This window comes from Cucurbita pepo, chromosome 18 (genome assembly GCF_057944985.1).
Source record: "Cucurbita pepo subsp. pepo isolate OVF chromosome 18, ASM5794498v1, whole genome shotgun sequence".
Classification (NCBI taxonomy): Eukaryota; Viridiplantae; Streptophyta; class Magnoliopsida; order Cucurbitales; family Cucurbitaceae; genus Cucurbita; species Cucurbita pepo.
In genome coordinates, this window is record NC_141815.1 from 4,695,792 (window position 1) to 4,721,686 (window position 25,895).

Consider the following 25,895-nt stretch of genomic DNA (forward strand, 5'->3'; position numbering starts at 1 on the left):
GCTGCCAAAATAGGTTGAGATTTTCCTTGCACGGACAAATTATCGTGTATCATCAGATTAATTTTTCATGATTTTCTTGAAGCTCTTCAATGGCGGATCGGACGGGGGGGGGGGGGGGGGGGGGGGGCGTTCTAGGTACTTTTAGCACTCGATTTCTTCATGAAACTTGTGGGTAATCTTGTCGACGTGACTTGGAGATGAAATTTTTTTGACAAATTCATCAGAAATATCCTCTCCGATTAGCGAGCTACCGACTTCCAATTTGAATTCTAACCGTTGGATTTGGTGATTTGTGAGAAAATTCCACAGGTTCCATCAAGATTTGAACTCAGGTTATAGGATTGATAGTCGAATGTCCAAACCATTAGACCATGGAACCACAAATAATTACAAGATTTGTTCGTATACTTTCAAAAGTTTGAATATATGTGTCATAATTTTTTTCAGTTTTGTATTGGCCAGGGTTCCAACAAATTAAAATCAATTAATTTAATTGCATTAAGTCCCACTGAGATTTGAACTCATGTTATTGGATTCAAAGTCCAATGTCTTAACCACTAGACCATGGGACCACAAATATTTATAAGATTTGTGTAATAGATCTCTGAACTTTAAAAAAATAAATAGTACTTATATATGAACTCTAGTTTAACATAATATAAATATATTGTATATTATGTTTTAGCTCGTCTTTTTAAGCTACCGAGTCAGTCCTAAGATGATTTGCACCCCGACTATGCCTTACTTTTCTGGTAGGTTGGGTAGAAATATATATATGAAGAAAGTGGATGATTAAAATGTTGTATACTAGATTTGTGAAAACTAATGGGTAGAGTAGCATCCACGGATAAAATAAATAAAGTAAATTCCTTAGAGGTAAAAACGTAGCTGAATGTATTTCCAAGGTAGCTTGTATGCCGATAGTAGCAAATATAATGTCTGTAGAGCTTCCAAGTCCCTTTGAACTTCGGTACGGTACTATTCTGCTAGACATGAGGTTGGTTAAGGACGTGTAACATGATAGTTTGTTGGATTATCTGACATAGTGGATTCACCCTATAGGAGGGCATTGATCATGCAGATAATCAGTAATTACCCCACATGGTGGATCCATCGTGTGGGAAGACATTGATCATGTTGGAAGACATTGATCATGTTGGAAGTTTATGGAACTAGCACATACAGTAGGTAGAGCTCCTGACCTCTAACGACTACATGGCCTGTTGGATGGATTTGCTAGCAACCTCCCATGGATGATGAGAATGATAGCACTCACCATGCTATCTCCACATGATAGAGAGAGTTCACCTGCTAAATTGGTTATCAGTTACCTTGCGTATTCTAAGTTATCTACCCAAGGCTATGCACAACAAGAGCAATACATCTAGATCCTAGAGTAAAATTTGTGGTCTCCTGCTATGTCAGCATTACAATAAGAGCTTATAAGTAGATTGCTTATGGTGTATATTTATACATTCACCCTTTTTTCCTTTCTTTGTCAGGTGTCTAAAATTTGTGTTAGGATTGAATCTGAAAACCTGCCGCATGTTAGAGGCCTTTAACCCAAAAACCTATGAAGAGGCCCTAAGGACGGCCAAGGCCTTAGAGGAACCCCCAGAGGAAAATTAAACGGAGCCAACGGTCGTCACAGGGAGGAAACGCCCTGTCGTGGTTGATACCACAGAATTCCAACCACCATCCCAGAGACCTCGATATCAGAGTAGGCCACCTACTCCACCCCCAATAGGCCGATACCTAGCAATGGAGAAGCCCCTGTGCCGTAACTGTGGAAAACAACATGTTGGGAGATGTTTGGCGGGCTCAGGTATGTGTTATATCTGTGGTCATGCAGGTTATGTGGTCAAAACTTGCCCTGCAAAGAGCCCGGGAAATCCAAGGGAACCCCTTAGAGGACCGGTCATCTGAGAGCCCACCATACAAACCCGCCCACAGACCAGGGCATATGTAACGACCAGTAAAGAGGCGGGAACATTTGGCACCGTGGTGACAGGTACGCTTTCTATACTAGGACACTTTGCATTGACATTGTTTTATTCTGGTTCTACCCATTCCTTTGTTGCTTTAAAATTTGTTAAACAAGTAGGGTTCGTAGTAGAACCCTTAATGCATGCATTGTCGGTCGGTACCCCAGCAAGGGTAGACTTAGTTACAAAAAATAGAGTAAAGGACGGACAAGTGGTAATAGCTGGACAAACCATCCACGTAGACTTAAAGGTAGTGGATATGACGGATTTTGACGTCATATTAGGAATGGAATGGTTAGCCGAAAACTTTGCTAGCATAGATTGCCATAAGAAGGAGGTGATATTCACACCTCCCAACAGACTTACCTTTAAGTTTAAAGGAACCTCCACAGGTACCACCCCAAAAATAATATCGATGATGAAAGCTAGACGCCTGATCCAACAAGGGGGGTGGGCATTTCTAGCCTGTGCAGTAAATACAAAAGGAAAGGAAAAACCCATAGATACAGTACCCATAGTAAACGAATTTATGGATGTCTTCGTGGAGGACATCCTGGGAATTCCCCCATCGCGAGAGGTAGACTTTGGAATAGATCTGGAACCAGGAATGGGACCCATCTCTAAGGCTGCTAGATAAAACCTGAGTTTTTCATTTTTCCTTATTTAGATTCACACGATTTCAGAATAACTCCGTTTGACCATTTGACAAACACGTCGAATGGATCACCAAACTTTTAGATGGCAAGTTTGTAGGGAGTGGCACAGATTTAGTTGGCCACTCTACAGGCATTTTTAGGATGATTTATATTTAAATAGAAAATCTGTTTAGAATATTAAATAACCTGATTTTAAGCGCAGTCAAAATTTCAGCTTCTCACTTTGTTATTTTTACGCATTTTATTTTTTCTTCCAACAACCTCTTGTCGAAGATTTCCTCTTACCGATAAGAAGGGATTTTCCTGGCTGATTATCGAAATCCAACAAGTGGTGTCAGAGCCAAGTTGAAGCCATCGGTGTATATCATTGCGGAGGAGCCATCCTATCAATAATCAAGTTGAATAGCTCAAGTGGGGGTCCATCCCGAGCAGGCTCGCTCACTCCTCCACGCCGCCGCCAAGTGCCGGTATCTCCATCACCACCACGAAGAGGGCGACGCCGTGATGACGGGCGTCGAGGTATCGTTGAGCGAGTGATCAGGGAGACAACGACCGTCGTCGTTTAGTATTCGATATTGACAAGGTCAAACTATAACGAGTGGACCTTGTTGATGCGCGTCAACCTACAGGCGCAAGGGTTATGGCACGCTGTCGAGCCAGAGGAAGGAGAAACGATTGAGTATCGGGAGGATCGGCTGCTGGCGTCGCCGCCATATTTACGATCTGTGCCCCTAAAGATGCTAGCATCTCTCTCTACCAAGTGCACCGCGCAATCGGTATGGCACGCTGTCGATCCTGAGGAAGGAGAAACGATTGAGTATCGAGAGGATCGGCTGTTGGCGTTCGCCCGCCATATTTATGATCTGTGCCCCTAGAGATGCTGACATCTCTCTCTACCAAGCGCACCGTGCAATTGGCCTGGGAGCAATCAAATCCCGTCGGGTCGGTGTACAGCGAGTGCGGGAATCCAACATCGAGCAGCTGCGGAAGGAGCTCTCGGAGATCCGCTTTAACCGCAGCTCTCGGAGATCCGCTTTAAGGACGGCGAATCCGTCGATGATTTTTCAATGCTGATCACGGGGCTCGCCAACAGCATCACCACACTCGGTGGCAGCATCAGCGAGACAGAAATCGTGAAGAAGATGCTGCAGGTCGTCCCCGATCACCTCGAGCAAGTCGCGATTTCAATCGAGACATTGCTTGACGTAAACGACCTAACGGTGGAAGAGGTTGACTGGAAGACTGCGTAACGTCGATCAGCGGAAGAAAAATACCATTTCAGCTGTCGACAAGGGGTCGTCTACTCCTCACTGAGGAGGAATGGCTTGCACGCCTAAAGCTCCGTGACGACACCGGCGAGAGCAATAGGCATCCAGCCGCAAAGGCGGTAAGAAGCCGTGGAAATCTCACCGGCGCGGCGCATGCACGGGAAAGAGGCGGATCAAAAGAAGGAGGAGTCGACTAATGACGGGCCAATCCAAGGAGGAATGGCTTGCACGCCTAAAGCTCCGTGACGACACCGGCGAGAGCAATGGGCCCTCCAGCCGCAAAGGCGGTAAGAAGCCGTGGAAATTTCGTCGGCGCATGCACGGGAAAGAGGCGGATCAAAAGAAGGAGGAGTCGACTGATGACGGGCCAATCCAGTGCTCGTACTGTGGGAAGAGAGGTCACCTGAGCAAGAATTACTGGAGCAAGCTCAGGAACAAGGAGACGCCCGAGAAGGCCCATGTGGCTCAATCCGAGGTGGATGAGCCGACCCTTTTCATGGTGACTGCATCAGTCCTACCTGACCTCGAATCTGAAGAAGAGCTCCCAAAATCCACAGAGGTAATCGACGACGGCATAACTGCTCCGGTGAGCGTCGAATCCGAGGAAGAGCTCCCAAAATCCACAGAGGTAATCGACGATGGCATAACTGCTCCGGTGAGCGTCGAACCCGAGGAAGAGTTCCAATTGTGCATAACAAAGGCACCGGCTGGGGAGCAAATTCAACTGAAGGAGGAGCGAATGTTAGCTCAAATCAGTGAAAGAGGTGAGCAGCAAGAGCACCAGCGATGGGTCCTCGACACGGGGGCAACAAACCATATGACCGGGGCTAAGTCTGCGTTCTTCGAGCTTGACTCGGAGATTCGAGGGACGGTGAAATTCGGCGACGGCTCCATCATCGAGATCGAAGGGCACGACACCATCCTGTTCGTCGGCAAGGGAGGCAATCATCACAAGCTGATCGGCGTCTACTTCATCCAGAGACTCAAGGCTAATATTGTGAGCCTGGGTCAACTCGATAAGGCCGGCTGCCACATTTCCATCAAGCGCAGGCTACTTAGGATCCGCGATGATCGACGACGGTTGCTCGCGCAAGTTCGTTGCACGGCAAACCGCCTTTACATCCTTAAGCTGGAGATAGAGCAACCAGTCAACCTCTCGGCCAGGTACCGGAAGATGGAAGACCTATTAGGAAGAGGTGAATCACCTGGACTAGCGGCGCGCCAACTCGAAGAAGAGGCGATAGAATAAGACGTGGAGTCTGGAGGACATGCCGCCAGGGACACCAAACAACCAGTCAACCTCTCGGCCAGGTACCGGAAGATGGAAGACCTATTAGGAAGAGGTGAACCACCTTGACTGACGGCGCGCCAACTCGAAGAAGAGGCGGCCCAACAAGACGTGGAGTCTAGAGGACATGCCGCCAGGGACACCGAGCCATAGGGCTCAAATCGGAGTTCAAACAAAATAAGGTAGATATACCACAGGTTTTAGGAGGAGATTGTTAGATAAAACCTGAGTTCTTCATTTTTCCTTATTTAGATTCACACGATTTCAGAATAACCCCGTTTGACCATTTGACAAACACGTCGAATGGATCACCAAACTTTTAGATGGCAATTTTGTAGGGAGTGGCACAGATTTAGTTGGCCACTCTCCAGGCATTTTTAGGATAATTTATATTTAAATAGGAAATCTGTTTAGAATATTAAATAACCTGATTTTAAGCGCAGTCAAAATTTCAGCTTCTCTCTCTTTGTTATTTTTACGCATTTTATTTTTTCTTCCAACAGCCTCTTGTTGAAGATTTCCTCTCACCGATAAGAAGGGATTTCCCTGGCTGATTATCGAAATCCAACAAAGGCCCCGTACCGCATGGCACCAGCAGAACTGAAAGAACTTAAAACACAACTGCAAGACCTGCTAGATAAGGGCTTCATTCGACCTAGTGTGTCCCCTTGGGGTGCGCCAGTGTTGTTTGTTAAAAAGAAAGACGGCTCAATGCGTTTATGCATTGATTATAAGGAATTAAACAAGAGGACGGTAAAGAACAAATACCCGTTACCCTGTATTCAGGACCTATTTGACCAACTACGTGGGGCGACAGTGTTTTCTAAAATAGATCTTCGATCAGGATACCATCAAATTAAGATTAAAAATGAAGACATACCGAAAACAGCCTTTCAAACCAGATATGGCCACTATGAGTTTTTGATGATGTCCTTTGGTCTCACCAATGCCCCAGCGGTATTTATGGAACTAATGAATCGAGTATTTAAGGAGTGCTTAGACTCGTTTGTGATCGTGTTCATAGACGATATCCTGATATACTCGAAAACATACCTAGAACACCAAGAGCACCTTCGCAAAGCCCTAACCATCCTAATGGAGAACAAGCTATATGCCAAATTCACCAAGTGTGAATTTTGGCTACGACAGGTTTCGTTTCTGGGGCACGTAGTGTCTAAAGACGGAATCTTCTTAGATCCCAATAAGATAGAAGCAGTCACGAAATGGAAACGCCCAACAACGGTCACCGAGATACGAAGTTTCTTGGGATTGGCGGGCTACTATCGAAGGTTTGTTTAGGACTTCGCTAGAATAGCCACGCCTCTCACCCAATTGACAAAAAAAAGGTATACCTTTTCTTTGGGACGATACTTGTGAGGCCAGCTTTCAAGAGCCAAAACAAAGACTAGTATCCGCCCCAGTGCTCACAGTTCAAGAGAGTTCTGTGGGATATGTGATTTACAGTGACACATTCAGAAAGGGATTAGGTTGTGTACTGATGCAACATGGCAAGGTGGTTGCGTATGCGTCACGCCAACTAAAGGATTACGAGAAAAACTATCCTACACATGATTTGGAGCTGGCAGCAGTAGTGTTCGCGTTAAAAATTTGGCGACACTACCTGTATGGCGAAAAGACCCAAATCTACATGGACCACAAAAGCCTAAAATATTTGTTCACACAAAAAGAATTGAACATGAGGTAACGTAGATGGTTAGAGTTGGTAAAAGATTATGACATAGACATCCAGTACCACCCTGGAAAAACAAACATAGTCGCTGATGCACTGAGTCGAAAAGCAGTACACTCGTCGGCCTTTATCACTAGGGAGCCACGAGTGCGAACTGATTTCGAACGAGCTGATATAGCGGTAGTAACCAAAGAAGTTGCAGCCCAAATAGCCCGACTGACAGTGCGCCCCACGCTCAGATAAAGAATCATAGACTCACAACGTGGGGATCCAAGCCTACGTAAAATCCTAGACCAATTGGAAGTAGGCCCAGTGGACGGATTTTCTAAGTCAACAGATGACGGATTATTATGCCAAGGGCGTTTATGTGTTCCACCCATGAGCGAAATAAAGAATGAAATCATAACTGAGGCACACAACTCAACCTTCTCGATACATTCAGGTGGAACAAGAGATGTATCAAGACTTGAAACAACATTTCTGGTGGCGAAATATGAAAAAGGATATCGCGGAGTACGTAAGTGTCTGGTGTGCCAACAAGTAAAAGCCCCTAGGCAGAAAACCGTCGGGCTACTACAACCTCTAAGTATACCGGAATGGAAATGGGAAAACATTGTCATGGATTTCATAGTAGTCCTACCCAAAACATTAAAGGGCTATACGGTAATCTGGGTGGTCGTGGATCGTCTGACAAAGTCGGCTCGCTTCCTACCGGGTAAGGCAACATATACAGTAGACAATTGGGCCCAACTGTATGTTAAAGAAATTGTGAGGTTGCATGGAGTACCGGTGTCAATTGCGTCGGATCGGGACCCGTGTTTTACATCCACGAGTTCGAGACTTTGAGGACGAAAGTTCTTTTTTGGGGGTAGGTAATGTAATAGCCCGAAAAATGTTCTGTTCTTTTTCCTTTTAATTGTTTTCTTTTTCACGAGGTAATAAAAGGCGAGAATGAGTCGCATTTATGAATAGGGCCCAATTAATGTAAATTCAATTTCTCAAACTTTAGTTAATATAGTATGAATTACTTTGAAATATTTGTTTATATTTTCAAAAGTATTTGAAAATATGTTCGGCTCAAATTAAGTACAATTAGTATGTGTTATGCTACGAAACATTGAGATATTCATGATTAGAGAATCAAGAATAAAAAGACATTGTTTTCTCCAAAAGATGATACTTGTCTTTGCCAGTTAATTTGATTAATGTCAAATTGAATACAATGAAAAGACTAATAAAAGTTAATTCTGTAAACGTTGGAGTTAATTACTTTACATGTCTATAGATCTCACTTTTCATGCAGGATAATCATTGGGCTTTTATTGAATAAGGCTGCAAGACCAAAGAACGTTTTGGGCTTATGCAATGCAAAAGTTGCATAAGTCAAAGAATATTGTTAATATTTTATCAATCAGATTCATGATTATTCAATATATAAGTATCCTTATCAAATGTAACTTACTCTATTTTTTTTTTTTTTTTTGAAAAGTTAAAGAAAAATGAGACTAAAGTTAAATCCATTTTGGTAAATCTATCAAGACACTATGATCTGATCATAATGAATAGTACGTGTAACGATCCAAAATTTTCTACTTAATTTAAGGTCGCTATTGTATACGTACCATGAACATTGAATGCGGAAGATTTCATTTATATTCCATAAAACATAACCTTTAACTTAAAATACAGCCATGGACTTACGTGTTTCGAAAACATCTTTAAAATGACACAACAAAAGACCCGAAATAAAATAAATAAGCGTTAAGTTTAAAACATCCTATTCTAGCCTAAGTCTAAGAAAATAAATACCACTATCCTATGCATGTGCTATGATCTCGAGTTGTGATGCCGTCGTCAGGCGTACAGGAATGCCTTGCCCTAACCTGAAAAATGTAGTAGCACATGGCTTGAGTATTTAAAGAAATACTCAGTAAGTGACCCCACTATTGGGGTTAAATGCAACAATCACATGCAATGAAATGATGGGACCTAGCTTTCGTTTCGTTTCATTGTGTTTTCCCTACAGTGCTATCCTAACGGGTAATCTTCGATGTGTACCATATACTCTACACACAGCCCATACGTGCGAGTATGGGCTCACCAGCTAGTTCGCACACCGCTGGGCCACTTTCCTTATCCGTTGGGCATACTCTGGGAGCTCCTTATGCCGGGACCCGTTAGAACTAGTAACCGTCACGACAGCGCTATGCAAAGCATAACGATCATTGTCCTACCATTGGATGTACGCGTTCGTACCCTCGTGATGGGATAGGGGTATCCCCCCAGATGCATGAACACACATAATGCATGAGGTCCCCACTAATTCTACAATTTCATTATTCTTTAATACAACCCCGCTAGCATTAAGTACATATCATATCATTTTTCATATCATTTTAGATATCGTTCATCATTCATATCATATCGTTTCTCATTCTTCCGTTCTCAAATCATACATAATTCTAACGAGGTTATATTTCATGTCATTTATCGTAATTTCATGTCATTTATCGTAATTTCATGTCATTCATATCATGCTGTATACACACAATTTAAGAGACCTAACATAACGTTCTATGCTTTTAACATAACATTTCACCATATACACATCATACTATGACATATTGCATCACAATGTATTATATCATAAACAAGTAATAACGTAAACACTTCATAGTCATATCATTCTCTAACTTATCATAGCCTTAACGTTCTTATACCTATCACAGACATATCATTACGTGAACGTACCTTAGTCATATCATCACAAGAACTTAACCTAACGCTATCATTCTACCAATCTATCACAAACCTATCCCTTTCTACCCGTAACCTAACCGTATTCTTCCATCAATCTCTCTTATCCATATCACTCCGGTATGTAACCTAACCTTAACGTTTCGTGAACGTATTTTACTCCTATCGTTACATTTCGTTTTGTGCATCCTTCTTGTATCCTATCTCAAACATATTCTTGAACACATCATACAGTAACTATTATCATACAATTCACATATTATAACATAACATAACATATAGGAAGCATATCGATCCACATACGATTCACACATATCAATATATATGACACGTGCCGAACCACAGGGCACGTATCAACATCAAAATATAACCATGCCGATAGTAAGGTCACTTACTTGGCTAGCTTAAGCGTTGTCACGAATATATCTTTAATTAAAGTTCGATTCCGTCCTTTGAAATCCACAGAGCTCGTTTCTTATTTACAAACAAATATTTTTTAAATAAATTATAACTTGCTCATGCACTTGAAGCAAATCGATTGAATTGAACTTTAAATTTTAGTCAAGAATGAGTTCTAGGGGGAGATATGTGTAATGCCCAATTTTAAAAAATGTAAAATTTTTATTTTTGGAAAAAATAATTATTTTTAAGGAGTCAAAAAGAAAGAATTTGAACATGTGATAGAAGGAAAAAAAAACACGAAAATGAAGATAAAAATTATATATCAATGTTTCCTAATGTGCCATCGTTGTTCGATAAGGTACAAAACTAATTCATTATACATTTATGTTTATTGTATTATATACATATATTTCTAGCCTACATTTATTTGATTACGTTAATGTTATTTTTTTTCTTTTAGAATTTGGGTTACATTGTAATAAATAAAATCTAAATTTTTAGAAATGACGTGAGTAGAATATTATATTACATTGTTGCCTAAAAATAATTTTTACATTTTTTGAATAATGAAAAATAAAAATTATTCTTTATTTATATATATATATATAAAATAAGTGTTTTTCCACCCCCATAAATTTCACTATGGTATAAACTTTTACAGTATTTTCTTTTTTTTTTTTTTCAATTTCTTTATTTTTATTTATTGTGTTATGTTGAACGATAACTTTTGACCCGAATGGTAGAGGTGTTAGGTTGAGGGTCTCAATAAATAAAGGAAGAAGAGAGGTGCTATAAAAGATGTAAGGGTGAGTGTCTCGGTGGGTGGGTAAAAAAGAGTAATGGTTGGTCCTAGAGAAATTGTTTGAAGGATATGGAGGAATAATGTGAAGATAAGTGCCCGAAGAAAACATTAGAAGGAGGGTTTAAACCTCCACCCGCAACGACGGTAAATTTTATCTATTTAATCTAAGGTCATTACTATATCTTGAAATGCGGAATTTACATTAAGTGGGCTCTTAATGCGCCTTACGCTGGCCTTTTATTACCTCATGAAAAACGAATACAAGGGAAAGAAAGGGAAAAGAACAACACTGAAACAACTTTCTTATACCACCCTATGGTTTATTATGCGATTACAATTCAACCTATTCTAACCTATACTAATGATGCAAATGGGAATTCAACCTAAACTAACCTATTCTACGAAATGAAAAACAACTATCCTATGCATGTGCTACGGTCTCGGGGTGTGCGATGCCGCCGTCAATCTCACATGGGTGCCTTACCTTTATCTGAAAAGTATAGTAGCACGAGGCTTGAGTATTTCTAGAATACTCAGTAAGTGACCCCCTATCGGGGTTATGCAACAATCACATGCAATGAGATGATGGGACCTATCTTTCAATCTGTCTTCCTACGATGCTGTTCTAATGGGTAAATTTGGACGTGTACCATATACTCTACACACAGCCCATACGTGCGAGTATGGGCTCACCAGCTAGTTCGCACACCGCTGGGCCACTTTCCTTGTTAGGCGAGCATACATTGGGAGCTCCTTAGACCGGACACCCGTTATTACTAGTAACCGTCAAGGCAGCGCTATGCAAAACATAACGATCTTTGTCCTACCATTGGATGTACGCGTCCGTACCCTCGTGATGGAATATGGGTATCTCCCCAGATGGATGAGCACACATAATGCATGAGGTCCCCAATATTTCTACTATATCATTAATGAATATAACCCCACTATCATTTTTCATGCTTAACATGTCATTTCTCACTCTCAGTCTACGTATCATACATATTCCTAATGGGGTTATATTTCAAGCAATTTATCGTATTTCATGTCATACATTTCATGCTGTCTACATTCAAATATCTCATACAATCATGCCATAATCATTTAAGAATCACATAAACGTCATAAGCACTACATATCACATCATTCTAAACAGCATACATTCACGTTCACAAAATTACGTACTTAAGCACAACAGTCTAGCATACAATTTAACATCATGTGCGAATCCACGGGCACGTGCCAACATACAACAAACAACGCGTAACCTACAACGGGTGAGCCACTTACTTGGTAGGCCTTAACCGAAGTACTCCCTAAAATATAAACGTAAGCTCCTAGCTCCTTGTATACGTCCTACGCTTCCGTTGGTGGTTGGTTCCTATTGGGTCATTCGACAACTTCGTTAGTATTTCACAAACATAAATAATTTCCAACTTGAATTTGTGAAATACGACCTTAAAATGATCTATTTTACCTTAAATGGGGTCAAAACTAGGTCCAGAAGGGTCAGAAAGGTGGCAAAATAGGTCGGAAACAGGGTTCACGAGCCAAATAAGCCGCTGGAGCCAAGGGGTGTTGCGCTGTAGATGTGCCACGTGGCATACTTAGAGGGCGACACGTGTGTAGCGGTCTCAGGTCGAGTGCGCGGGTTTTCGGTTGCAGTCGCGGGTCTAGGCTGACCGCGAGTGATTGACCAGGCCTATACTGAAAGGTAACATCTGCAGGTGGGCTGGGCTGTAAGCGTCGGGTGTTGGATTGGGCTTGCGAGTCTCGGGTCGGCTGGGGTTTTTGTTCTCGGGTCGTGGATTATGGGTTAGGCCATAATTGAGCTTTCTGGTTTGGGCTGAGGCAACTGGGCCGCGGGAGTGTCGTCAGCCGAGGTTTGGACTGGAGTGGGTTGGACTCAGTTTGGGTTGTGGAGTTTGGCCCTCGGGTCAGACTTCATCTTCTTCGCCCGGTTACCCGAAGTTTTCCGATGAAGTCTCTCTCACCTCAGTAACGTCATTTCGACGTCCTTTTTCCCTCATTTTTTCTCCATTTCCGAGTCTCCTTCTCCCCCTAATTCCGTGTTTTGTATTTGTTTGGTTCGTAAAGGCCTAATACTCCCGGATCTGAGAGGGTTCGAAAATCCAACGTTCTGTCTCCCTTGCTCGACGGTGTACAACAGGTAGGACTCGTGTAGATCTTCCCCTGGTGTGTGTAAAAGTCTTTGGGATTACTTTCGTTGCGTAAAATGGAGGTTTCGACGTCGATTTCATAGGTTTTGGCTTTGCCAGAGTTTCGTCGGATTTTCTTACTGTCTTTCTCATTTTCTCACTATTTTTCCTCTCTGCAGGTGTCTTGGAGGTGGCTGAAGGTCGGGTTTGGTTTCCGTGGTGACCCCGATGTCGAGCGGCCTTTGTGGGTCGTGTGCAAACGAAAACTCCGGCATTCGCTGGAGTTTTCGGTCCTGCTGACGACCGTTTTTTTTTATCTGACCCGTTACACCACCCATGTGGTTAAGAGCCATAAATTCTAACCAACTGAGCTATTTCAAGCACACAATCACTAGATTTAATACTTGAGCATTGACGGAAACGTGTGTCAGCTAACTGGTGAGGAGCTGCAGCTAGGCTACACGTGTCGACGTTTTGTTGGCGAGCGCAGACCCACGATGACCTGATCCAAGATCAGCAACCAACCGACCAAATGTCCTTTAGATAACCTGTGAGCTATGACCCTGCCGATTGCGCCATATGTCACGATGACATAATTGGAAGGAAAATCATGTGCCCTTGGATTCGAACGTAGACTATCAGAGCCAGAAGAGACAATGGTTGATCGTTAAGGTACAAAACTAACCTATTATACATTTAAAAATGTATATATATTTCTATTATATTATATTATCAACGGCATGATATTACTTGTGTTTTTTTTCTTTTAATGTGTTAGGTTGAATGAGAACCGTTGACTCGTCACAAATTGCAAATATTTATCACATTGGTAATAAAATTATAAATTATTGAAGTTAAATTCACAAGTGTCCTAAATTAGAATTGAAAATTAAAAATAATGAAAAATTCTGAATAATACCACTTGTTTGCATGACCATCTAATCAAGTACGGATAGTTAATAACATTGAGTCATAATATTCAAAGACATTCAAATAAGTAGATGACATTTGAAGCACACAAAACAAGCTAGCATACCCAACGTACAAAATCAACTAAGTCAAGTTTGTTAAGAATAAGTGATTCGATAAGCGCACAAAACAAGCTAGCATACCCAATTTAACGACCCAAAATTTTCTACTTAATTTAAGGTCGCTAATATATACGTACCATAAACATTGAATGCGGAAGACTTCATTTAAATTCCATAAAACATAACATTTAACTTAAAACACAGCCATGGACTTGCGTGTTTCGAAAAAATCTTTAAATCGACACAACAAAAGACCCGAAATAAAATAAATAAGCGTTTAAGTTTAAAACATCCTATTCTATCCTAAGTCTAAGAAAATAAATACCACTATCCTATGCATGTGCCATGATCTCGAGTTGCAATGTCATCGTCAGCCGTACATGAATGCCTTGCCTTAACCTGAAAAATGTAGTAACACATGGCTTGAGTATTTAAAGAAATACTCAGTAAGTGACCCCACTATTGAGGTTAAATGCAACAATCACATGCAATGAAATGATGAGACCTATCTTTCGTTTCGTTTCGTTTTTCCTACGGTGTTGTCCTAACGGATAATCGTGGACGTGTACCATATACTCTACACATAGCCCATACGTGCGAGTATGGGCTCACCAGCTAGTTCGCACACCGCTGGGCAGACTCTGGAGCCCCTTATGCCGGGACCCGTTAAAACTAGAATCGTCATGGCAGCACTATGTAATGCATAACGATCGTTGTCCTGCCATTGGATGTACGCGTCCGTACACTCGTGATGGGATGGGGGTATCCCCCCATATGCATGAACACACATAATGCATGAGGTCCCCCTATTTCTACATTTATCTTTAATGACCATAACCCCCTGTCACGTTCCAGGCTTCATGTCATTCTCATTTTCATTTGACATTTCATACACATTTCTATTGGGGTTATGGTTCGCGACAGTTTACCGTGTTTCATGTCATACAATACATGTTGTTCGCAATCACATATTTCATACAAACATGTCATAATCATTCAAGGACCTCGTATCGTTACATGCATTAGACATAACATCAGACTAAAAGCATACATAGCATACATTCACGTTCACATAACTACGTACTTCAGCACAATAATCTAGCATACAATGTATCATATCATAAACAAGTCATAACGTAAACACTTCATAGTCATATCGTTCTCTAACTTACCATAGCCTTAACGTTCTTATACCTATCATAGACATATCATTACGTAACGTACCTTAGTCATATCGTCACAAGAACGTACCCTAACGCTATCGTTCTATCAATCTATCACAAACCTATCCCTTTCTACCCATAACCTAACCGTATTCTTTCATCAATCTCTCCTATCCATAGCACTTCGGTATGTAACCTAACTTTAACGTTTCATGAACGTATCTTACTCCTATCGTTACATTTCGTTTTGTGCATCCTTCTCGTATCCTATCTCAAACATACTCTTGAGCACATCGTACTATAATTATTATCATACAAACCACATATTATAACATAACATAACATAACATATAGGAAGCATATCGATCCACAGACAATTCACACATATCAATATATATGACACGTGCAGAACCACAGGGCACGTGTCAACATCAAATATAACCATGCCGATAGTAAGGTCACTTACCTGGCTAGCTTAAGTCATTGTCACAAATATATCTCTAATGAAAGTTCGATTCCGTCCTTTGAAATCCGAGTCAACCTATATGAGCTCATGACATCAGTTTCAAGTTTGAACTTTGTAAAATTATTTCTCTAATTTACATTGGCCATCGTATAATTCTGATATTTCGTGTTAGACAAAATCCGAGTCAACCTGTTTTATTGTTAAATACTGTTCAACCAATCTTTCCTCAATCTCCCTCTCTCTCTCATTATTTTCATTTTGTAAATACATTCTGTAAATAGGTTTTTCAATTGTGTAAACAGATATTACTGGCCAACTGTAAGTACAATTGTAAGTTGATTGTTTGGCTACGATATTCTAGTTTATAGACCTGCCAACCAAAATTTTATTAAATCTAATAGGTTTTTCAATTGTGTAAACAGATTAGTTGTCAATTGTAAGTACAATTGTAAGTTGATTGTTTGACTACGATCTTCTAGTTTATAGATCTACCAACCAAAATTTTATTGAATCTAACTTTATAACCTTATTTCATATAACTTAAAATGGTAACAAAAATCTAATCAATTGGATATGGGATCGGATTATTACAGGACCGGTTAAAATATGGAAGAAGATTTGATCCTAAATTAATTTCTTATAACCATAACTATAAAAGAAAAGGAAATCTGAAATACGAATCTACCGTAATAAAGGACAGAAATCTCTAAATCTGCAATATGTTGAAAGCCCATTTTACTTCTCCTCAAATCTGACCATTGTTGTTTTTCTGTTGTTGTTTTTTTTTTTTTTTTTCGGCCCGTTGAGGAGAAATAATTGTGGGAAGGAATGAGAGGTTTAGCTGAGAGAAGTGGGGAAATATTTTTTTTTTTAAATTTAAATTTAAATTTTAATTAATTAATTGATTAATTATTATTATTATTTAAACTATTTTTTATAATTATTTTTATTTATTTATTTCTTTATTTATTTTTGGGCTATTACACCCAACTTGCAAAATCAACTTGTTGAGAATAAGCGATTCGAGTCACTTGTGCATATTGAAAGAAATTAAAGTATACAAATTAAATTTCATTCCATGAATTAAATTTGTTTGTCGAAATCTCATGTGTATGTATAACGATCCTAAATTTCCACACACTCAGAGTCGCTACTAACGTCTCATGCTTATCTATAATGCGGAAATATACCTCTTACATAAACATAATTGATAACGTAAACTTAAAAAAAAAAACGTTTAAAACAACTTCTTCTCTGAAAAATACAGCCATGGTCTTACGTGTTTAAATATGAAATACTGAAATTTAGAGAAAACAAAAACAAATACAAAATAATTTAAAACAATTAAATGCAAAACAACCTATTCTAACTTAAGACTAGAAATTTAAATATGAATCTACCCTATGCACGTGCCACAGTCTCTGCTCGCGATGCCGCCGTCCTCCGTACAAGTGCACCTTGCCCTTTACCTGAAAAACGATGTGGGAATACTCAGTAAGTGGCCCCACTATAGGGCCCATGCAAATGCAAACACATGCAATCATTATTTAGGGACCTATCTCTAATCATCTTAGGGGTGGCCTCCAGTCTCGGACAAATTGGATGTGTAGTACTTCCCTACACACGACTCACACGTGCGAGTGTGAATCCCCAGGGCGCTCACACACCCCCTGGACCCTCTGGTCAAGCTAATCTGTAGCGACGTCCGGAGGTCAGCGGAACCCCATAGTGTCATGCACCTCATGAACACCCTCATCTGTGTGCTTTCGCACCTGTGCGCATACGCGCTCATCACACGGTGCACGTCCACACTCATCATCTCTAGGGGAAGTAGCCCTATGCTTATGAACATACAATATGCATGAGGTCCCTCTAAATTCATCATAATGTCTCTTCTGACACAACCCTCTAGTCTCATCTCTTTGTTACTCTAGGTAACACATACTCGTGGATATTTATATTAATTTAATTTTCACGCTCTTAAGGTTGTGTCCTATGTCGATCTAACGACATGATGCAATATGGCACTCATCATCATATGACATGCTCAATATGGAAAACATCATCATATGAAGGTAAACGTCACGCAATCATCATACTGATCATATTGCCACAAAGTGTATCAAACATATCAAGTACGACATTCATCAAAATATATATATACTGAGCACATCATCAGGTATCATAACCCACACATCATCATAAGTCATACATCATCATAACTCATATACCGCATCGTACGACATAGTTCATACAACATCGTAACTCATACAATTTTTAGCCTATCCTATAATAAGGCCACTTACCTGGTTGGCCTTAGCCGAAGTATTCCCTAATTTATTTAACGTAAGCTCCCGTTCCTCCAGAACTACACCAAATGTTGCCAAGGTTTGCTTCCTATCACATCGTTCGTCACCTTTTGTTAGTATTTCACATTTTAATTAATAATCTAACAAACCGTGTGAAATACGGCTCTAAACGGTCTCAATAAAAATCGAATTCCATGTTTTCATTGTTTCTAAATTATATAGGACAATAAAACTTAAAACTTAAATTAATAATATGTCAATATTATTAATATTTCAAGTGGCTTGTATAATTCAACCTTTAATGTTATATCGTATAGGTACAAATATAATAATTTCTCATATTTTCCATTTTCCTTTCCTCACTTATTTCATATATTTTAATTATGTTTACAGTATTTGAACATCACTTGCTATTTTCAACCCGTTCTAATTTTCTTTTCTTTCCTAAAATCTTCTCTCTTTTGTTTTTTTTCTTTGAACTCTAATTCTTTTGAGTCATTCAATTCTACCTCCATATCTAATTATTTTAAGCAATTTAAATCTAATTCTTTTAATCACTCTCTATAATTCTTTATAATTCTTGTAAGTCGTTTATTCGAAGGGGTTTAATTTTACTCCTATATCTAAATAGTTTAATTTTGTTCCGCATATTCCCAAATCTTAGGTTTTTTTTTTATTTGAATATGTTTTCCAGATCTTCCTTTTACTGTTGGTCAAATTTTTTTTTTTTATTTTGTTCCGCATATTCCCAAATCTTAGGTTTTTTTTTATTTGAATATGTTTTCCAGATCTTCCTTTTATGGTCAAATCTTTTTTTTTTTATTTGAATATGTTTTCCAAATCTTCCTTTTCCCTATCTTCCTTCTCATCCTGTTTTCCAAATAGTTTAATTTTGTTCCGCAGTTTAATTCTATTCCCATATTTTTTTTTGGCTTTACTATTCCCAAATCTTAGTTTTTTTTTATTTGAATATGTTTTCCAGATCTTCCTTTTACTTTTGGCCAAGTCTTTTTTTTTTTATTTGAATATGTTTTCCAAATCTTCTTTTTCCCTATCTTCCTTCTCATCCTGTTTTCCAAATCTTAGTTTCTTTTTTTATTTGAATATGTTTTACCTATCTTCATTTTCATCATGTTTTCCAAATCTTGTTCTTTCTTTTTATTTGAATATGTCTTCCAGATCTTTCTTTTCCCTATCTTCCTCTCTTTCTTATCTCCCTATCTTCCTCTTTTTCTTATCTATCCTCTCTTTCTTATCTCCCTATCTTCCTCTCTTTCTTATCTATCTATTCCTCGACCAATTTTAATGTACTCTGGTTAGGATAGATAATTTCTAATTCAGATCATTCACGGATAATTTCTAAATTTCTAACTCAGATCTAAATAATTGCTAATATCCTTCTTAGAAAGGAAAAGGTAAATATGAATACTAACCTTTTCAAATGACATCTCTCTCTTCTGCCTACCATCTCAATACTAACCTTTTCAAATGACATCTCTCTCTTCTGCCTACCATCTCTCCATTATCTGCCTTCCTTCCCGATCTCTCCATTAGTGTATAACCCTCTCTCCATTATATGCATTTTTTTTCCTCCAGAAAAATATTTTCTTTCTATTTCTGTTTTTGGTGAATTATTGATACTAAATGAAGGAGATATTTTAGGGGATGGACCGAGAGATTAAAGGAGGTGGTCATTTTTTTTTTCTTTATTTTGTTATTTTTATTTTAATACACACACATATATATATATATATTAAACACGTTACAGTATGCCTTCTTTCTTTTCTTTTAATAAGTCTGTTAATATGTTATATTATTTTTAGTCTCTTTTTGAACAAAAATATTCAAGGTATGACTACATAAAGGTAAAACATTTATGTACGGATGACTACGTCGTAGTGACGGCCATGAGACTGAAGCTAGGGTAGATACATATATTTTGTTTTTGTAGTCCTTAGGCTAGAATAGAAAAATATTTTATTTTATTATTTATTTATTTTATTTAAATTCATGTTATTTATTTTATTGATTAAATGACATTATTATTGTAATAACGAAAAGAACAAAAAGATGGAAACTTTGTCTGACATTGCTGCTAAAGTTGAGAAGTGGTAGGGTGACCTCGACTATAGAAGGGAGCTCCGCCCCCATGTTATTTTATCATCCTCATTGAACGGTTTGAGTCAATCGAAGAGTACACTTTTTTATCGCTCAAGGTTGCATTTTGGCTGATTCAGCTTAGATTTGATACAATCAAACCTTTGCTTCTAGTTTCAATTATTAGGAAGCATTTAAGATCAATATTTTTGGAGTAAGTTTAAAGTATTTATGCATAATTAGACGTAGCTAGTTTAAATTATTTTATGCAAAACTACGTGAGCCAATTCTCATATTAGAGTTCTAATTTATGATATTGGACTCCTAGATAGAATTTAATTTTAGAGACCAATGTTAAACTAGCATTAAAGGGTCGTAGTAGCTTTGGCCTAGGCCAACCAAGTAAGTGGTCTTACTATCGGTGGCCTATGATTCACCTAAAAAATAAAGTATAGCAAAAGTGAGTATAAAAAATACTTAGTAAGTAACTTACTTATAAGCTCTCATCTCATCTCCTCCTAATTAGGATTCTCAAACTATGTGCTCATCATGCTCCATGAGCGGGCAAAATATAAGGAGTCATGGTTCAGTTCTAGCTTTATTGGGCTCATCAAGTCTTATACCCTAAAGACACCTAGTTTGACGTTGTAAGGGTTTTAGTCTCATTGGGCTCATCAAGTCTCATCCCCTAAACACACTTAATCTAAAGGTGCAAGGTCACCCCCACGGGGTTAACTTATGGTTTCATTGTGTACCTAACCTCATGTTCTGTTATTCTAGGGTCAATCTATCCATCACGATATTTGTACATATGTTATTCTAGGGTCCATCTATCCATCGCGCTATTTGTAGATAGGTTAGGCTGCCTCGTCTATCTCGCTTTAGAGTTGATAAAACAGGTATGTTGAAGCCCTCGCTCTCGAGTAGCCTCTCAGGTCTCTTTGTAAATCTACATGTGCCTACTACTAGATGCTAGCTGGAAGCTCCCCTAGTGCCACCAAATAAGATCTCTATTCCTACCAATTTTAGACTTGAATAATGCATGCAAGGTGTCACAATCGCACTTTTCTTAGCAGCAAACTTTGCATTGAGCGACAGTCACTCAAGATTCTATGAAAAAAAAAAAAAAAAAAGCAGAGAGATTTTCAAAATAGAGTTTGTGAGCAATGTTATTTTGGGTTTGGTATTGCATGGGAAAGCAACCCAATAATATCATTTGTCTAGATTTAAAAAGGGAAATGATTTTCAAAATAGATTTTGAGAGCAATATTATTTTGGGTTTGGTATTGCATGGGAACGCAACACAATAATATCATTTGTCTAGATTTAAAGAGGCGCAATTCCAAGAATTATACTACTAGACCAAATGCCCATATATTTGACATTATTTGTTATGTTTTATTGAATGTATAATCATTATTTTATTATGTTTTATTGGATGTATAATCATTATTTTATCACCTACCTTTTAGTTCCAAAATTGAATTGTCAATTTCTATTCAAAGTCCAATGTCCTAACCACTAGACCAGGGGACCACAAATATTTACAAAATTTGTGTCTAATAAATCTCTAAACTTCAAAAATAAATAGTATCTTCATATACTTTCAAAATTTTGAAAATTACCGACGTGTCCTCGTTTTTTAAGTTTTATATTTGATAGGGTTTCAACACATCAAAGTTAATTAATATATTAGGTCAAGTTTACAATTATGCTACCATTCTTTTTTAGCCCTACCATCATAAATATGGTTAAAAAGTAGTGAAAGAAGTATTTTCTTCGCGCAAATATTCTACCATTCCTTTTCAGTCCATGACTTCGAGCATACCTACAGTAAGATACTCGTATTCACGTCGTCCCTTGCGCTTTTCTTCACTGTCAGCAAATTTACTATTTTTGAATACTGAGGTATAAAGATGGTCGAATTGTGTAGGTACAAGACACTACAACGTCGTGGGAACGTAGGCAATGATGTTGATGATCAAAGAGATAACCTATTTCACACACGGTATTTTAGTCAAGGAGACTTCTTGTAGTCTTGTCATTGATAGTGAAAGTTGCACCAATGTACTAAGTACCATGTTGTAATACCCGAATTTTTAGATGAATAAATAAATAAAATAAAAATAACAACATAGGGGCAAAATGTCATTTTGCCCCTACTCTTATCCAAGGGGTCTAGTTGTTTGGGCTCCAAGAAGAAAGAGAGAGAAAAGAAAAGAAAAAGAGAGAGAATGGAGAAAGGAGAAGAAGTTAGGATTTGGGAGAGAGGAAGAACAGAGATGACAAATCGCCATAGGAGATCGGATCAGAACCGATGCCAGAGAACCGAGTCCCCAATCTAAACCGTCAAATAGCTCGAGGCAAGGTGCTCTCACGAATCGCACCTTCCTATTTCGACAAAACATTCAAGAACTTCAGGTTAGTCCACGAGTATCTACATTGAGAAGTCATCAAGATTTTCGTGTGCTAGCAACGTTTTGGGTTGATCCTTGGACTCTTTACCCTCAACAGCGCTATCTGGTTAAGTTCTGGAGTGGAGGCGGCCAAGATCGGCGTTCGAAATCGGAGTTTAAAGATAACGTGATTTTCGGTAAGAACTCGTTATTTTCTCCGAATTTGAACTCAAATAATAAGATCTGTGATCATCAGAAAAATTTAAGGAAATTCTTTCGAGGGAGTAGAATATGAGATCTACAACTTTCATGAAGAAACTTTGTTGATATGGATTACGGATTGAAAGATAAGAAAATCGGAAGAAAATGGATCGAAAACGCAAAACTCACGGTTTCTGGAAAATTTGGAAAAAATGCAGGAGAGAGAAGGCATCGCCGCCACGCGTCAGCTGCCGTACGGAGGAGCGTGGTAGGACCGACGACCGACATGTGGCGACCGCGGGCTGGAGAAATGCATCAGGCGTGCGCAACCGGGTCGGCCCGAGTCCGAACCGGCGCTCCGCACGCGAACCGAACCGCCCGAGACCGCTCCGACCTATCCGAACCGACCCGTCTCGACCCGCGACTACACAGAAAGAAGCGCGTGGACACGCGCGCGTAGAAAGCCGCGCGTAAAACACCCTCCAGAGCGCGTGCAGGCGCGTGTAAGCGCGTGGGTGATCTTTTTCCCTCCGTTTGACCTCCGTTTGCTTGTTTTTCGCACCGATTTCAACTCTGATCCTATTTTTATGTGAATTAGGACCTATCGAGGAAATTCCATAATTTTTGGAACCTTTTCCGGCAAATAATTCGAGCTTGGGAAGGCACGCGTCAACCATGTAAGTAGCCATTTGGATTCCCACGAGCAGTACCTGTAGGAACCGCTAGGAACAAGCATGCATGCTACCACCTATGAAATTAGCTAGCCGGACTTAGCGTGTTATTATAGAAACTGCGAATATAAGATGATTATGGAAAGCTAGATACAAAATGTGTATTAAATCTGTTTTGGTTGAGACTCTGATAATGTATGTATGCATGAGGAGGTTGGGAAACTTGTGAAATCTGCGCTCCGGGTAAAGATGAACGTTATCTTCCCGTTGAGCATGTTTGATAATTTTGCATGAACTGCTGCGTGTAAACTCTATTGTATGATGATTGCTTATATTATCTTTCTTGATGAATAGGAAGAAACTATGAGCTTAGATTAGGACGCTTATGGCTAAGTAGGCTAGATGAGACCCTAGATTGGGGGACCTCTAGAATACCGTGCAATTAGACCCGCGAAATGATTATCGGTGGAACCAGAACCTAGAATTCCAAACCCGATAGGTTTGTGACACCAGGCACGAGAATCCTAGAGAAACACGAATCTAAGTCTAAGGCACCAAGTTCCACCCTAGAAAGAATAATAGGTCACCACGGTAACTGTAGGTAGCCCGTTAGAGTTGAGCAGTGAAGATAGTGTCATCAGAACCTCCACTTCCCTCTCTCCTCCGATACCATACCGTCGAGACAGAGCTCCGGTACGGTGATCGTTGAGCTTTGCAGATCCGGATAGGGAAGTGTGACAGGTGCCCAGACCTAGTGGTGATAGCTAAGGGGTCTTTTGAACAGGACTCCTGGGCCGTAGAAACCCGTCCCTGAGCGGGGGACGTGGAGCCACTTAGGATGACTCAGTAGCTGACCGGCACATAGGGGGTCGCACCCCGTTTTGTGGATGTATGGTCCCGTGTGAGGGTCGTCAGTTAACCTCCACGGATGATGTTCAGAGAGAGAGTCACGTATTCAGATCCAGCCATGATCCCCTCAGATTTGCTTATGAGGTCGCGCCTCACCTCAGGACACTGATCATTTCACAACAAAAGATGGGCAAGCCTTTTATGATACAGAAAGGAGAGTTGTAGCTTAGATCACTCTCCTTAGAAATCCGAGAAAGATCGTGGTTACCTACCAAGATAAGGATGCGAAAAGAGCCTACAAGTAGGCTGCTTACTGAGTATATTTTTATACTCACCCCTTTCTCCCCTTTTTTTTTTCAGGTACCAGTCGATACGGGGAGGTGTTCGAGAGCTGTGCGGTCACAGAGGGGTGTCGTTCCGGAGCGTCTGTCTTGGTCGGTCTTTTAGAGTCCTTTGTTCGTTTTCATATTTAGAGTCTTTTGTAATTTTCTTCATAATTGTATTTTCCATTTGAAATATTTGATTTTAATTTTGTATTTCATTTTTACATTTGCAATTTTCTTTGTAATATTTTCGAAACAAATCTTCTTTCTCTTTTGTTTTAATTGATTGGTAATTTTATCCTTTTACTTTGTTTTTCTTTTCTTTTATTTTATTTTTGTTTGTTTTCGATTTCGTCCTTTTAGTCACGAGTTCGATTCTTCGAAGCCTCGAAAATCGGGTCGTGACACATGTTGATCAAAATGTTACAAATTTCAACCCAACACCATCCTAAACCTTACAAGTTTCAATGGCTCAATGATAGGGGAACAATGAAGGTAGTTTCTCAAGCTTTAATATCTTTTACCTTGGAAAAATATAAATATAAAGTTCTTTGTGATGTGTTTCCAATGCTTGCTAGAGACATATTGCTTGGTCAACCTTGGTAATTTGATAGGAAGGTCATGTATGATGGTTATTTGAATAGGCATTCTTTCATAAAAGATGAACTACTCTTGTACTTTTGAGTTCTGCAAATGTATTTGTTGATCAATTAAAGTTTGAGAAAAAAAGAATATGTTTGTGGAGAAAGATGGAAAGAAAAACAAGAATTGAGTGAAAAATTAGTAAAAACAAAATGAAAAAAAGAGATGAAATTGAAAAAGAAAGAAAGTGAGTTGTTTGGCTATGGTGAGAAGGACAATGTTTTCACAAAAAACCATCTTTGTACTTATGTACAAGGACCAATATTTGGTCTCTAACGATAACAACTTGTCTTTGCCTAGTGTTTTAATCTCTTTTACAGGAATTTGATGGCGTGTTTCAAGATGAAGTACCGAAAGAACTACCTCCCTTAGAAATATTGAACATAAAATAGACTTCATTCTGGGGGTTGTCATTCCTAATAAGCTAGCTTATAGAGTCAATCTAACTGAGACTAAAGAAGTTCAAAGGAAAGTGAAGGAGCTCATGGGGAAGGGCTATTTATAAGAAAGTTTGAGTCCATGTTCTGTATTAGTCTTACTGGTACCAAAGAAAGATGAAACTTGGCTCATATGCATGGATAATAGAGTCATCAACAAAATCTCTTAAGTATTGACATTCTATTCCTAGGCTATACGATATGTTTGATGAATTGCATGGTTCGTGTTTATTTATAAAGATTGTTTTGAAATCTGGATATCATCAAATTAGAATACATGTAGGATATGAATGGAAAACAATT

The 25,895-nt window shown here is 39.2% G+C and overlaps 1 long non-coding RNA gene and 1 other non-coding gene across 2 annotated transcripts; one reads left to right on the plus strand and one right to left on the minus strand.

Annotated features, from left to right (window-relative positions):
- Positions 1–500: 500 nt before the first annotated feature.
- On the minus strand, positions 501–572 carry TRNAQ-UUG (transfer RNA glutamine (anticodon UUG)). The gene has a single exon. It is a non-coding gene; the product is annotated as a tRNA-Gln (tRNA).
- Positions 573–22,241: 21,669 nt separating this feature from the next.
- LOC147787164 (uncharacterized) lies at positions 22,242–24,819 on the plus strand. Its single transcript, XR_015413624.1, has 5 exons — positions 22,242–22,494; positions 22,588–22,666; positions 22,889–23,181; positions 23,269–23,347; positions 24,551–24,819. It is a non-coding gene; the product is annotated as an uncharacterized LOC147787164 (long non-coding RNA).
- The last annotated feature ends 1,076 nt before the right edge of the window (positions 24,820–25,895 follow it).